This window comes from Humulus lupulus, chromosome 7, assembly GCF_963169125.1.
Source record: "Humulus lupulus chromosome 7, drHumLupu1.1, whole genome shotgun sequence".
Classification (NCBI taxonomy): domain Eukaryota; kingdom Viridiplantae; phylum Streptophyta; class Magnoliopsida; order Rosales; family Cannabaceae; genus Humulus; species Humulus lupulus.
This window is the reverse complement of record NC_084799.1, coordinates 124927610-124944428: the sequence shown is the minus strand read 5'-3', so window position 1 is coordinate 124944428 and position 16819 is coordinate 124927610. Positions and strand designations below refer to the sequence as shown.

Below are 16819 nucleotides of genomic sequence, written 5' to 3'. Positions count from 1 at the left end.
GCATAGAAAAGACCAACAAGGACCTAAGGTAAATGTAACTCAAGAAGAGAATATAGTTACTACTCTTAGTGAGGTGAATGCGGTCCAAGGCAAGGTGAAGGGATGGTGGTATGACACATGTGCCACTGTCCATGTCACCTATGACAAATCATTGTTCAAGACCTTTGAAAAGTCAAAGAGCAACCATGAGATTCAAATGGGCAATGGGGGAAAAATCCAAGATACTTGGCAAAGGTACAAATGGTAAATGTGAAACATGTGTTAAGACAAAAATGATTAAGAAACAATTTCCTAGTGTAAAAAGATCATCTAATTTACTAGATTTAATCCATAGTGTTCTTTGTGAATTAAATGGTGTTTTAACTAGAGGTGGTAAAAGGTATTTTCTTACTTTTATAGATGATTTTAGTAGATATACCTATGCGTTTCTTTTAAAGCATAAAGATGAGACTTTTGATGCTTTTAAAATATATAAATTAGAAGTTGAAAATCAACTCAATAAAAAGATTAAGGTGTTAAGAAGTGATAGAGGAGGAAAGTATTTTTCTAATGAATTAAATACATTATGTGAAGAAATGACATAATTCATGAGTGCGCTGCACCTTATACCCCACAACACAATGGTGTTGTCGAAAGGAAAAATAAGACTTATCTAAAGATGATAAATTCTATGTTTGTATTTTCTAAGTTGAACTTCAACTTATAGGGTGAAGCGTTGTTAACCGCTTGTCACATTCTTAATCGAATACCGATGAAGAAAAATGAGAAATCTCCATATGAGTTATGGAAAGGAAGAAAACCCAATATAGGATACTTCAAAGTGTGGGGGTGTCTTGCATATTGCAAGAAAAACGAACCTAATAGAACAAAGTCAGTTCAAGAGCCATAAAGTGTGCTTTTGTTGGTTATGCCAACAATAGTAATTATAGGCTATTAGACTTCGAGTCTAATGTTGTGATTGAGTCTAGAGAAGTTGAACTCTTTGAGAACATGTTATGTGACAACAATTCTAAAGCTTCAACATCTCTAAGGATAACTTGCCATATGAAAACAATCCTCAAGCACCTACATCCAAAAATGATTCTCAAGAGGAGAATTCTCAAAGGAATGTAGAGCAACCCATTGAACATAGAAGAAGTCAAAGGGTTAAAAATGAGAAAAGTCTAGGGTTGGATGAGATAGATTCTAAACAAATTTCTTTCTACATGGTAGAAGGAAATAGAGAGGAAGTCATTAGGAAAATTCCTATTGTACTTTTTGTTGAGGATGCTCCTAAGACTTATAGAGAACCCATGCAATCAAGAGATAGTACATTTTGGAAAGAAGCCATCAATGATGAGATGGATTCCATTCTTTCCAACAACACTTGGGAATTGGTAGACATCCCACCGGGGTCTAAGCCAATTGGGTGTAAGTGGGTATTTAGGAGAAAATACCACACTAACGGCACTATCCAAACTTTTAAAGCTAGATTAGTAGCTAAAGGGTTTAGGCAAAAAGAGGGTATCGATTATTTCGATACCTATGCGTCTGTTGCAAGAACAACTTCTATAAGAATTTTGTTCGCTTTGGCTTCTATACACAACTTTTATGCACATCAAATGGATGCAAAACGACATTCCTTAATGGTGACCTCAATGAGCAGGTTTATATGAAACAACCCGAAGGGTTTTTCCTACCAAGATATGAAAATAAAGTATGTAGACTTGTAAAATCCTTATATGGATTGAAACAAACTCCCAAGCAATGGCATGAGAAAATTGATCAAGCTATCATGTCTAATGGGTAGGCATAACAATGGAGACAAGTGTTTGTATTCCAAAACTTGTAAGGGATATGTGATCATTGTTTGTTTATATGTGGATGCCATGCTTATTCTAAGTGATAGCATGAAAGGGATAGAAGAAACAAAGAGGTTTCTATCATCAACCTTCAAGATGAAAGATCTTGGATAAGTTCACACCATACTTGCTATCAAAGTTAACAAACATAGTGGGGGTTTTGTAATGAGGCAAGCCCACTATATTGAGATGTCAATACTCCATTCGATCATAGTGTAATACTAGAGAAGAATGAAGGAAGAGTGGTGGCTCAATTAGAGTACGCAAGTGCTATGGGGAGTCTTATGTACACTACCCAATGTACTAGACTTGATATAGCATTTATAGTAAGTAAACTTAGTAGGTTTACAAGTAATCCAAGTGTGGATCACTGGAAGGATATTGAGAGAGGCCTAGGTTATCTTAAGAAAACCAAAGGAATAAGCCTTCACTACTCCAAATTTCCTTCAATCTTAGAAGGATATACAGATGCAAGCTGGATATCCAATCTTGGGGACAACTTGTCCACCACTGGTTGGGTATTTACACTTGGTGGGGGTGCAATTTCTTGGGGTTCCAAGAAACAAACCCGTATATCTCATTCCACTATGGAAGCAGAGTTCATAGCTCTAGCTGATACCGGCAAAGAGGCTGAATCATTAAGGGATCTTTTGATGGAGATAACCTTAATCAAGGATAATGTATCCACTGTATCGATACATTGTGATAGCCAAGAAAACATTGGCTAGAGCATATAGCAGAGTGTATAATGGGAAGTCTAGACACGTTATTCTAAGACATGGATATGTAGGAGAATTGATTCAAAGAGGAGCCATCTCAATATCCTATGTGAGAACAAGTGAAAACTTAGCGGATCCTTTTGCTAAGCCACTAACGAGAGATTTAGTGGCTACATCATCTCGAGGGATGGGGCTTAAACTCCCTAAAGAGATTCATAATTGATGGTAACCTATCTTAACACTAGTTATTTTACTAGTGTTAGGTTCAATAAGTAATAACAAGTCAATCAAGTGAATATTAGTTGTACTCAAAACACTCCCATCTAAGATGTTGAGTACTTGTGAGTTACCAAATTGAGGGTTACAACCGAGAGGTTTTTTTAATAGAATTCTGTCTTTTGAAGACAAGTATTTTTGGTAATAAAATACTATAAGAGTTATACCTCTCATGAGAATTGGGAGTATTCTCAAGAGTGTCCATGAATGGAAAGTGCACATGGCCATTAACGGTGCAAAGCGAGACATAGAGGTCTCAAGTGAACATGGCAAAGGTGTGTGTGTTATCACTGATTTGTTATCATGGTAAGATGGCTCAATGCCTAGTGCAACCAAATTTTCAACAAATTTTGTGATAATTACACTATAGTAAAGTTCAAGTTGAAAAATACTTTACTTTATGTACCAATGCAATGACTTCTATAAGAGAGGGTTATTATTTAATCAAGTGGGGGATATGTTATATTTTAAAATATAATGTTGCTTGATTAAATAAGTGTTACAATAGATAATTATTTAATCTAGTGGGGGAATGCTATACTATTTTATAATATAATATTTTAGATTAAATCAAATGTGACGAATTGAGTCACACACTGTAACATATAAAAGAGAGTTACAATATTTGGATATATGTGAATATTCAAATATGTAACATATTTGTTGTTACAAATTTGTAACTTCCAAATATTATCCATTATTGTGTAGATTTTTTGTTACACAATTTTGAGTTGAATTTCTTAAAGTTATAAGTAAAATGGTTGTTGGAGACTTGGTTTTAACCCCAATAATGTGTTTGGGAGTTACAAAATCAATTGGGAATGATGTGGAACTGTTTAGAAAAACAACACAACTTTGTTTGCTGAAATTGGGCAGTGGCCACAGCCAGAAGCACTGGTGACCGTGGCCTGGGCAATAGAGAGGCACAGCCATGGCCAGCAATGCCCGTGGCTACGGCCAGAAGGGTTGACCACCAAAAATTTCAGTTTTTCCAACTTTTTTGAACGGCTTTAACAACACAAATAACTCTCAAATCTCCTCTTTAATTCCATAAACATCCAATTAATTATTTGTAACAACCATGGGGGTTGGTGGTATTTAAAATTCAAATGTTGTCTCTAAACTCTATAAATAGAACCTATTGCTCACTTGTAAGACACAACTTTCTATCAATTAGAGCACTTTCCTATAAAACACCTAGAGGGTTGATAATTCCAAAAAGCTATTTCTAAAATTGTGAGAGTTCCCTTAGTGCTTGAGTTAGGGGGAAATAAGCTTTTTGACAAAGGTTTCAAACCTTGTTCAAGTTGGTGATTCCCAACACTCTTCACTTTGGTTGTGCACTACAAGAAAAAACAATATTCATAACACTTAAAAACTGCTAACCAGGAGTATTGGTAACGCTTCTGAAAATGCTAATATAGCCCCTGTTATTAAAAGTCCTATCTTTTGTATAACAGTATTTGAATGTTATGTTCGATGTTATCTTAAACTATTCAATAACACATTTTTAGTTGCTATAATATTCAAATAATAACATTTAGTTAGAGTATTTTGTTATAAATTTTAAGTTTAATCTTATACTTTTTGCATAACACTTTTCAACTGTTACGTTTGATTATTTTGATAGCGTTTTTAGTTTGTTATATTATATAAATCATAACGATTTGTTACACTTATAATATGTTTCTAAATCATAACATACAGTAATAAAATTTTGTTACTTTAGTGTGGATGATATATTTTAAATTTTATTTTGATAAGTATACTTATAAGATTATTATTAATTAAAAGATTTTCATTATTGTATTTTGATAAAAAAAAATCTAAATTAATCATAAAGTGTAATTCTCAATAGATTGATAAACCATAAGTATTACATTAGACAATAACTAATTCAAACCATGAATGTGTCTACTTCATGAGATCTTATTTCTAACTTAAGTTTGATCATAACATAATAAAGTTTTATAATCTTGAACATTTTTTACTTCAAAAATGAAAAACAAAAACATTACAAGATACACAAAAGTAAACCATGCATGAAACTTGCTCCATCCTTCAATTCATCATCCTTTGTGCACTTGTCTTTGTTGTGAGTCCATTTGCTTAGCTACAACAAAATTTAAATAATTAATGCTTCAACTTAAAGTTAATAGTAAACTAAAAGAGTACATAAAAAAAGTTAATTACCTAATTACGACTTTATCAGCTGGCCATGCAATTATACTACCTATAACATCTTCTATAGTAGACATAACTGTTGAAGGCCTCCACAGAAATGCATCATTCTTTCTCACAAGATATCCCCACTTTCATAGCACTAGGCCCAAGAGGAACATAGTGAACCTCATCCTTTGGGTCACTTGAAATAAAATAGCCGTCTGCAATAATTTCTCCAGATCCAATCCAAACTAAATTTTACATTTGGAGCCAAATGTGTGGTTCTTGACACTCTAACAATATATCAATAAAACAAATTCGGCAGCAGTAACTGATTTTATATTGAATATTATATGTTTAAAATTTTATCATTTTTACATAATTAGTATCATAATTACCTGAGTGGAATGAACATGAGAATTTGATTGAACATTGGCATTTGATTGCTCCTCACTGTGAGCAGATGTATTCTAATTACAAGTAAGATAGCAAGACATGAATTCAATATCAAAACTAAAAGAAAAATTACAAAAGTAAAGACTAACCTAAAAAATAAACATGAATCTTAGTTATTATTGCAATTCAGCCACATGAAAATTAAATAAATAATCTAAGAAAATAATTATCAATGACACTTCAATATAATTTCAGCATCAAACACTACAACAAATTTGATATACAATGACTCCCTACAATGTCTTACACCAATGGTGTAAGACATTAAAACTTATCAGGGGTTTTAAATGTCTAATGGTGTAAGACATTGAAAGTGTATATTAATGGCTACAATTAGAAGACATTATAAATGGTGGAAGACGTTGGAAATAGGCTGGGGTAGTGATTATGGGTACATCCAACGTCTCCCACTGGGAGACATGGGACACGTGGCACGTCTCCCAGTGGAAGACGTTGGATGTGCATGGGACTACATCCAACGTCTCCCACTGGGAGACGTGCCACGTGTCCCACGTCTCCCAATGGGAGACGTTGGATGTGCTCCCTTTATATATCACCAAAATCTTTATCTTCTTCACATTACACCAACCCGAGAGCATGCAAAACCAGAGGAGAGAAAATTGGGGCTGCGTTTTTTAGGGTTCTAAGGTAAGTTTTTATTTTATTTTATTGATTTTTAGTTAATTATTTTGCAAATAAATCATAGGTTTTGCATTAGGATGAGTAATATACACGATTTTGTGTTAGTTTTACATTTTTATGCATTTTTTTATATACATTGTAGGATTTTGTGGTTTTTCCATGGAATTTTTTAGGGATTTATGATTTTTTAGTTTTTTTTTAATTTAACCTATCACATTGTATAGATTTCATTAAAGTATATATGTTCATGATTTTTTTAAATTTTTATCATTTTTTATTTCGAAATTTAGATATATTTTTGTATATTTGAATATTTTTTTTTAAATTATAACTATTTTGTTATATATATAGTTATGTTAAAATAAATTTATTAAATAATTTATAAAATATAAATATATGAAAATTTTTATGTTTTTGTTTATTATTAAGTTTTAGGTTATGAAATTTTATATTGATTTTTTGTTGAGGTTATAATTAGTGGCACATTGGGATTTTTTTTTATTTGTTTACCAATATCATTTACTATTATTAGATATTTAGTGATATTTATTGAGTAATGTTTAACATATTAATTAATTTAATTTCATAGGTTGTGATTTTTGTGGTGAGATTTTAGAGAGTATTTTGCATCAAAATTCCTATATCAATCACACATTTGAGGTAATTAAGTTTCTAAAATTACAATAATACGTTATATATTACTAGATATTTAGTGATGTTTTATTTATTATTTATTAATTTAATTTTATTGGTTTGTGGATTTAATAGCGAATTTGATTACTAAGTGAAGTAATTTTGCTAGCTTTTGGATTAAAGATTGCAAGAGGTACATATATATTCTCTTACTTCTACTTTTAATATTATTAAACAAATGTTAGAGGAGTTTGAATATCTTAAATATTCATCCATAGTGAAGTAGGTTCTGAGATTAAAATTGTGTGCTGCGGTGATAACGGAAGGTTGAGAACTTGTGTGTATTAGTGAAGTAAGTTCTGAGAAATTTGACTGTGTGCTACGGAGCTATAAGGAAGAAACTTATTGTATGTTGTTTGAATTGTTTGTTTTGCTATTCACATGCAGATGGTTAGGTCAATATTATAGGGGAAATGCTGCCCGATTTTATCTAGGATAATAAACAATTAGTTTTATATAGACATTCTATAAGGAAGAAACTTATTGTATGTTGTTTGAATTGTTTGCTTTGATATTCACATGCAGATGGTTAGGCAAAATTATCGAGCACTGAATAAGTACAATCACAACCTCTCTAGAGGAGGCTATGTGCTATAATTTTTTTATTTTTCTTATACAGTGAACATTGGATGTTGCTTATTTTGGCACCATATGCATATCATGTTTATTGTTGTGATCCGGTGAATTCAGAGCTAAATAACCGTGAGGAGATTGTATCAGTGATCGTCAGCGCTTTCAATCTTTTTTTCTCTATGAATCTTCCTGATGTCGAGATCCCTGATACTCTACGCATTAAGCAACCTCAGGTAAGTAACTTCAGCAGAAATTTTTGAACATTTATAATAATTAAGTAGAATAATATGTATGCATTTTTTAAAAAGTTTCAATTTAATAATAAATTACTCATATTTTTAAATAATTAGTGTCCACACCAACCGGACAATGTGGCATGTGGATACTACTTAATGAGGATGTTGAAGGATTTGATTGAACATGCGAGTCCCGGGCATTACTTGAGAACGGTATTATTAATTAAAATTTACAAATTATTTTTGAAACTATAAATGTAATCAAATAATTAATTAATATATTTTACTTTATATTTCTTGCAGCTAACAAGCACATCATATACAGAGGCACAAATTGATGAGTTGCGACAAGAATGGGCGACATATATGTTGTCGATAATCCAAAGTTACCGACCTCGTTGATAGGTTTTTTTTTTTAATTTTTTAACTCTTTCTTCATACACAATGCAATATTTGTTCATTTTGAATATTTCTAACAAATATTGTATTTCTTGTATATATCTAACAAATATATTTTTTTCTTTCAATTTAATTGATTATTAAATTAATTTAAATTTAGATTAAAATAATTTCAATTTAAATTAATATTATTTCAATTTAATTAATTAGTAAATCAAATTAAAATAATATTAATCATAAATTTATTTAATTTTTTTTTTTAAATGTGGGAGACTTTCAATGTCTCCCATTGGGAGACGTGGGAAGTGACTCACCTCTCCCAATGGGAGACGTGGGATGTCTCCTAGGGACTTCCCACGTCTCCCATTGGGAGAGGTGAGTCACTTCCCACGTCTCCCAATGGGAGAGGTGGAAAGTCAACGTTTGACTTTCCGCCTCTCCCAATGGGAGACGTGGGATATATACCTACAATGACCCTAGCAACAACGTCTCCCTAGGTGGGAGACATTGTAGACTTCCAATGTCTCCCAATTAAAGTCATAAAACCTCTATTTTGTTGTAGTGAAAATACTTACTTAATTTTTCATTAAAGAAACAATGAGTTGCTCTATGTGTTGCATTTTATCTTTCAACTCTTTGCATTAACCTTCTATCATCATCATATGGTCATCTCTTTCTAACACAATTTGCAACTTTGATCGAGTAACTCCTCTTCCAAAAGCTCATATGTATGTATTTTTTTCAGGACCAAGGACTTTTGTGAGGATGTCTTCATTAACACTTGTAGTTGAAGACATAGCAGGATCTTTCTTATATTCTTCAACCAAATCCTTCAAAAATAAATAGTATCAATAAATGTATTCAAACAAATAAGTAAGTTAAAACTAAAGTCACATGATTTTGAAAGGGCAAGGTGTATACAAAAGCTTCAGCCACTTCTGAATTTACTGGTTCACCATTTTTCTTCTTATGTGCTTTGGTCCAAACATCAATTCTAGAAGGTGGTGTTTTGGTTTCACTATGGTTCATCTATCAAAATAAGAAAATAAGTTAACACATAATTGTATCAACCAAAATATAATTGAATTATTTATAAACCTAAAAAGTACACATCAAAGAGTAGCTCACTTCCACTTTAACACACCTAAACAAGAATACAAAATATATTTATATTAATGGACTCAATAAGCAGAAAGATAGAGTTTATATATATGATATGTAGAATTTAGTTTCACAAATTCTCAATATCATGCTTGCTCGGCTTCATCTGTAACATGGTTTAAAAAAATGTTTGACACTTACGTTTCAAAACTCATTTCGTACTAAGGCGCCAAGAAAAAGTATCAAAACTCACATTTCTCAAATTTTATTCAAAACTTACGCCTCAGTACCTTTACATTTCAAAACTCATGAGGCATACGCCTTAGTCATATATTCATTTTCAAGTCATAGCTCAACAAATATTTTTATTTATAAAACATATATAATATGTTTGCTAGCTGATCTACTTTTATGTCTTATATTATACGTTTTTTTCATCCTCATATAATTTGTCTAGAGATATGTTGTAGATATATACATCTTTAAGGCTTATTCATATGATGTCTCATATAAATATTTGCTAGCTATTTTTTTTTTAAGTTTCTCCTATTTACATTTTTTTCATAACAGTTACATATTATACTACTGTTTTTTTTTTAATTTTTTTTAATTATCTTATGCCTTAACATATTTGTGCTACCATGGTGAAAAGTAGTGATGCAAGACTTGAATTTTAGGGTTTAAAAGACTCGACTTAGGACTAAAATACTATACCTGCGTTTCGCCTCAGTTGAGGAAAACGCCTCAGTTCTATATAAACATTCCAGCCATATTTATTAACCAACCATCTACCATTATCAATTCAAAATATTCAAACAACACACAAGTTTTCTTCCTTCTCTCACCGCAGCACACAAATTTCTTAGATCCTACTTCACTAAGACACACAAGTTCTCAACCTTTCGTTATCACCGCAACACACAATAATAATCTCAAGACCTACTTCACTATGGATGAATATCTAAGATATTCAAACTTCTCTAACATTTGCAAAATATTTTAACAAAAATAAAAGAGAACATACCTCTTGCAAACTATTATAAATAAAGTTTCCTTCCAATTTGAAATCCAATGAAGCTGCTAAAATGAAAGCAAAATTACATACCAATTAATAAACTATCAACATCATTGGACATTTAATAAGGAGTCATAATTTTTTTTTAAAATTACAACTCTTACAACCAAGAAAATATCCAAACCCACTACAGAGTCCTTGGAAACTAGAGCGCACAAAAGAAAAAGAACAACAAAAATCTTAAATACATACTCACAGACAAAGATATTGACACACATAACCGACATATTTCATCAACTGGTATATAAAACAAAGAGAACAAGCACTTAAATAAACTTTAAAGCATGAGTTTTAAACAATTTCATGCACAATTAAATGTCCCTAATAATAATTAACAAACAACTAAGTTTTATTAATAAAATTCTTAGCATATAATTATAGAATACAGTATAAGGATTTATTCCAAGATAGCTTGTATTGCACACGAGTATATATGATGCAGCTAGCACCAATCAGATGCAGGAGCAAACAAGAATTTACCAAATGGAAAACTTTCCCAAAAATAGCCACTATATATCTATATATGTCCATATCCTATCAATAATCAACAAAAATAAATAAAGATGCTTATTAAAAATAATAATGTTATTACATACATGGAATGGGCATAAATGCAAATCTAAATACATGTATATATTTGAAAATTTTGAAAATATGTTTTTGAATTGTTTCAACTTACACTGAAACATTTTACCTTTTTATAACTTTCTAAGCTATATTAGTAATGGAGGAGTACATGATTGACTTATTTATATATAAACCATTAGAAACTGAAAAAGTGAGTAAAATATTACCTTTTATAACTTTAAGTTGATATGAATTCAAGAAACTAAAAATGCACAAAAAAAACCATTGATTCTAATGCAGATATTAGTGAAAGAACAACTATAATTAATACTACAACTCAAACTAATCCATACATCTATAGGTGTTTGGCTAGAGTTAGAAAGTTTTAATGACAAACGCATGCCCCCAATCCCATCATAATAGAGAGGTACCTGCCAACAAAGAGTTGAAGTTAACCATACAATCTACAATATAAAAATTATTGGTGCTCACAGATTCATAAATGGATTCACGAAGAAAAAAAAAAGAAGCCTATAAACAGAACCAATACAGGGGAGTATTTATCCCCAAGAGATTAAAATGGCTATGGCACTCACATGGCTTCAACAACAGTTGGGTATTTTTAGTTAATAAAATTTAAAGTATTAAATAGATCTGAATAAACACCTAAACTATAGCCACTAAATAGAAAAAATAAACTCCATTCACACAAAACAAAAGAAACACAACTAATTGTGCTTCACTCAAAGACACATAGATATTGAATAAAACATTTCACAAATCCAAAGTTTTAGACAATCAACCCAAGCTCTGATTTAATTTAATGAATATAAACAACACGTTATTCTGACATAGTCTATATATATACACACATTCATATCTTACCAATTATATAAATGGCTATCAAACGGGGCTTAACAAAAATTTATATGGCTTTAACAGAATAAGTTTTAAAACAAATAAAACTTTAATAGTGCCAATTAATCAGTCATCCAAACTGAACAGTTGCTTCTACTAAAAAAAATAAAAAAATCAACAATTGCTCCTTTACACAAAATTAATTCCCAAATAATGCAACAATTCAGAAATATAAACAACCTTTCGCATTCACAAACACATTACAAATACAGAAAAATTATCTCATCATCAATCCTCTCATCAGTAAAAAAAAACCCAAAATAAGAAAAACCAACTCCTAAAACAGAAATTCAGAGAATAATTTCACTTTCAAGAAGTGTTGGATTAATAACCTATAGCATATTGATATTAAATCAGTCATAAGCAAGATTAAAATTAGTATTCTCGCAAAAACTAAATAGATACATATATACACATTCATATCTTACCAATTATATAATTGGCTATCAAACAGGGCTTAACAAAAATTTGTATGGCTTTAACAGAATAAGTTTTAAAACAAATAAAACTTTAACAGTGATAGTTAATCAGTCATCCAAACTGAACAGTTGCTTCTACTCAAAAAAAAAAAAAAATCAATAATTGCTCCTTTACACAAAATTAATTCCCAAATAATGCAACAATTCAGAAGTATAAATAACCTTTCGCATTCACAAACACATTACAAATACAGAAAGATTATCTCATCATCAATCCTCTCATCAGTAAAAAAAACAACCCAAAATAAGAAAACCCAACTCCTAAAATAGAAATTCTGAGAATAATTTCACTTTCAAGAAGTGTTGGATTAATAACCTATAGCATTGTTGACGGTGAAATCTCGTCAACGAAATTAGATCGGAAAACTCAAAGGTAAGTGTGGCGATGTTTAGATAAGAACTTAGAATGAACTTATGGAAGGATAAACACAGATCAACAATGGAGTAAAAAATGTATATTGCTTAATAGCCTCTGCATACAATGAATTTTCCAACCCCCTTTCTGGAGGGGGTGATAATCTATTTATATTGGAGCTCTAATGGCTCCTTTGTACATTGTGGTCCCTCAGGACAAAATAGTACATGAGTACATTGTCAGGATAGCAGTACAGGTGGTAGTGGTGTTGTAAGAGTGGTGGTCTACTCTAGTACGTGTCAGGGGCCTGCAAAAGTGCTCTTGTCTTGGTACCATATTATGCCTCCACTACTTGTCGGGTACTGACCTCATAAGCGTGCTGAGGGAGTCCTGACCATGTACCATTCTTGTACTGCCACAACCCGTCTGGCGTGGACACTGTATCCGTACTCTAACTCTTCTTGGTCTGTTGGCTCATTCCGTATCTCTCCTGACTTCATGTCAAATCATTGTGAGGCCTCTTCTGACCTTCCTCGACTGCATGTCCGAGAGTGCCCCGTTGGTGGCACTTACCTCAAGAAGAGAGGTAAGGCCTCTTCAACGAGGCCTACTGCATGTGTGATGAGACATGACGCCTAAGAATGATATTAGGATCTCATCTTGTGAGACCATCACTTTGCAGACCCCACATTGCGAGGCCCTTGGTATGTGTCCGAGGGGTGTTTAGTGGAGGCTATGTCTCGTGAGGCCCCGAAGGGCGCGAGACGCTTTGAGGGGGCTATTTCTTGCGAGGCCCTTAAGGGTACAGCTGGTGCGAGAGGCGAGGCCATGAGGCTCTTGGCATGGCCAGTGTGCGAGGCGAGGCCATGAGGCCCTTGTCATGGCTGGTGCGTGGGGCGTGAGGCCTGTTGGAGTGCCTCCGCGAGGTGTCACCCACGCGAGGCCCCTAGGCGCGCGAGACGGCGCCTGGGCGAGGCAGAGGCCGTGGCTGTGTGGGGCGCGAGGCCCCTAGGCATGCGAGATGGTGCCTGGGCGAGGCAGGGGCCGCAGCTGTGTGGGGTGTGAGGCCTATTGGAGTGCCTGCGCGAGACGTCACCCAAGCGAGGCCCTTAGGCACGCGAGACGGCGCCTAGGTGAGACATGGGCTGCGGCTGTGTGCGGTGCGAGGCCGTGGGTCCGCCTGCATGAGATGGCACCCATGCGGCCAGTAGGTCCGTGGGCGGCTTCGCGAGGCGTGGTGCATTTGCACGAGATGGGCATGTCTAGGATGTAGCCAATATTGTAGGGATCGAAGGTTCCATCATTTGACCAGGGGCCTCTTGGGACTACCTTGGGTTTGTTTTCTTTTGGCTTCCACAATGGTCATTTTGCGCAACGTGGCCTATCCTCATGTGAGCATTTAGGCCTTAGGCACTAGGCTTGCCCGGTCTCTATAGCTTCGCTTGTGTTGCTCGTTGGGTCAATTTCTTCATGTTCACAAACCCTTACTCATCTCAATGTGGGATCGTGTATGTATTTTATTTATTATTATTTTGTTTAAATGTGGATTTTTGGTATCCACTAGCATATTAATATTAAATCAGTCATAAGCAAGATTCAAATTAGTATTCCTGCAAAAACTAAATAGCTACATATGTTTAAAGAAACAGAGATGAAAAACTAATTGTCCTGTACATAAACACAGAAAAGTAAAGTCAACACCGTGTATTATATTTAGATTTAGAAATAAGTAAAGAGTTTATAACTTAACTACACTTAAAAGACCTGAAAGATGAAATTCTTCTACAACCAAACAACTAGTTTGAATTTAATAAAACTTATAATCAGTCAAAGAATTTGTAATTAATATGAGTAGAGAAACAAACAAGCAAAAAAAATGCACTTAACCTCTACCAAAACAAAATTAAACTCAAATGAATAACCCTATGATCCAAAACACCAAAAAACTTATTCATTTTACGAAAACACAAACAACCACAATGCAATGTAATCAATATAAATTGCAATTATCAGTTTATATATAAATTCGACAAGGTAACAAAACAGTGATCAAGTCAACCAACAAAATATGGTCTAAAATGTTGGGCTTTCAATTTATGGGTCTGTCACGTAGCTATTACCCCTTTTAACTTCTGACCACATTTTAGGTCAGCGAGAAGCAAATAAAAAATGCAGTAAATGGAACCATTGTATTTTAGGTATGGACTACACTCAAATCCCAATATTACTTGCACCATACTCATAACCATTGTATTTTAGGTCTAGACTACACTCAAATCCCAATATTACTTGCACCATACTCATAGTTCTTTTTGGTGAGAATATTTTTGTTTTTGTTTCTAGTGACAACTTTCTTTGTTGACCCCTATAGATAAATATATGGTCACTTTCTACAAGACCAACCCAACAGTCTTAAGGCCGAAGTTGTTTTCTACAATAATATCATCCAACAACTCCACTTTAGCTAAAATATCTATTACTAGTACATCAACACTATCCATTCTCTTTTTTCACCACTTTCCAAGCAGCCTAGCTTCTTATAATAATGTTATCCCAAAATCTAAATAGCCAAGCGTCACGAAGCTAGTCACACAGTTGGAAAAATAATAGCCCCTATTATTTGAAAGAAAATGACCCCTTAACTAAATTAAATTCTGGCTCCACTACTAAGTGTCACTACTCTTTAATATGCCCAAAACAGAAACTGAAAAAGTGAGTAGTTATATAGCCAAAACCATGAACAAAATGCAGTTTGCAGTTTACAAAATCATGATAAGGGCCAGCCAGATTAAGAACAACAAAAACAGATCAAATCATGCACAAAAATACAAATGCAAACCCCTTAACCTTTTCCATTAAATAGAAACAACAACCATGAGTAAAAAAAAAAAAAAACATCAAACAATCAATACCATCAAACCCTTGACAGGAAGAGGAAATATAACACCAAACAGAGTAACAAACAAAAACAAAACCAGAAAAATCAACCTGAAACAAAACCAAAACCAATATTAAATCATCTGTAAACCAAATAGGGACACGTGGTTGCATTAGATTATATAGACTTTATTTTATGACCCTTATTGTTATATTTATATATTGTTCGGAACGAATCTTAATGAGTAACACTCGAATTCTTGGCCAATCACGAAAGAAAAATAATGCAAGTCGGCACGATGAAATAGGAAATTCAAAATAATTATTTTATAAAAGTTAGGGAAGAAAGAAAGAAATGGCAATAGTAGAGTACCTTATTGTGACCTTGGAGATTGGCGAGGTAGGAGTAAAGATCACCACGGAACCTAGTGAGGATGATGACGAGATGCACACCAAAGCCGAGCAAGAGTACCTTCAAGATAGACGGTTCCATAGACCTAGTGAGGATGACGACAAGATGAACAGAGGAGTGGAGTCATGAGAACTTTGATACTATGAATCAAAATTGCAGGTCGTGTAAGAGAAATGTGATTTAGATAAAAGAAACCCTAATATATATATATATATACTGTGAATCAAAATTTAAAGGCCATCATTACCAGAGTGAGGTCGGGAGAAGAAAGAGTACCTTCGATGTTTGCTAAGTCGAGTCGATGGGGTGGAGACCGACTTCGTGAGGTTGGAGTAGACCGATCTAACCGCCGGTGGAGGAGAACAACGTCTTTGTGGTTTGAGCACTCTCTCGTGGAGGCTTGGAGAGAATCGATGAAATGAGAGTGACAGACTGAATTGTAAGAGAAGAAAAAGGTTTGTGTTTTTTGGGTTTTGCTGAGTCTTTTTTCTATGTAACAGATTTGGCGGACCAAATAAAATGAGCGCCCTTTTTTTAGTGACTATAGCGTTTTTGTAATAATGTGCCATTTAGTATGTTATGAATATTGTTTTTTCTCGTAGTGGTACGAGTGAGAGTTTCTTGTTGTTTGTTCTTATTCTTATATTTTCTACTATTTCTTTTCTTCTTTTCTTATTTACTTGTATTTATTGTTTAAGAATTGTAATCTTCTATTTGTAATTTTCTATTCTCTTCTTCTGATTCTTCTCTTATTTATTTTATAATTTTCAGTTATAGAGTTGTAACATTATTTAATCAATTTTTGATTTATGTGTATTATTTTGAATAGAATTGTAATAGTTTTTACTATTTTTGTTGAGGCATTCTATTTTTTCCTAACAATTAATATCTAATTTAAAATTTATTTTTTACTTGAATACGAAATCTAATAAGATCTGTAAACTTCGAAGAGAGGCTCTCAATGAAGACCAATATTAACATAATTAAGAGATTAAATGAATATTAAAGAAGGGTCTCCTATGGTTTTGAATACACAA

The 16819-nt window shown here is 33.2% G+C and overlaps 1 long non-coding RNA gene across 1 annotated transcript; it reads right to left on the bottom strand.

Moving 5' to 3' along the window:
- Positions 1-4807: 4807 nt before the first annotated feature.
- On the bottom strand, positions 4808-16301 carry LOC133789892 (uncharacterized). The gene is made up of 8 exons (XR_009873769.1): positions 16059-16301; positions 15744-15867; positions 11095-11172; positions 10124-10176; positions 8920-9027; positions 8574-8828; positions 5398-5469; positions 4808-5292 (listed from the first exon to the last, which is right to left on the bottom strand). It is a non-coding gene; the product is annotated as an uncharacterized LOC133789892 (long non-coding RNA).
- Between the last annotated feature and the right edge of the window lie 518 nt (positions 16302-16819).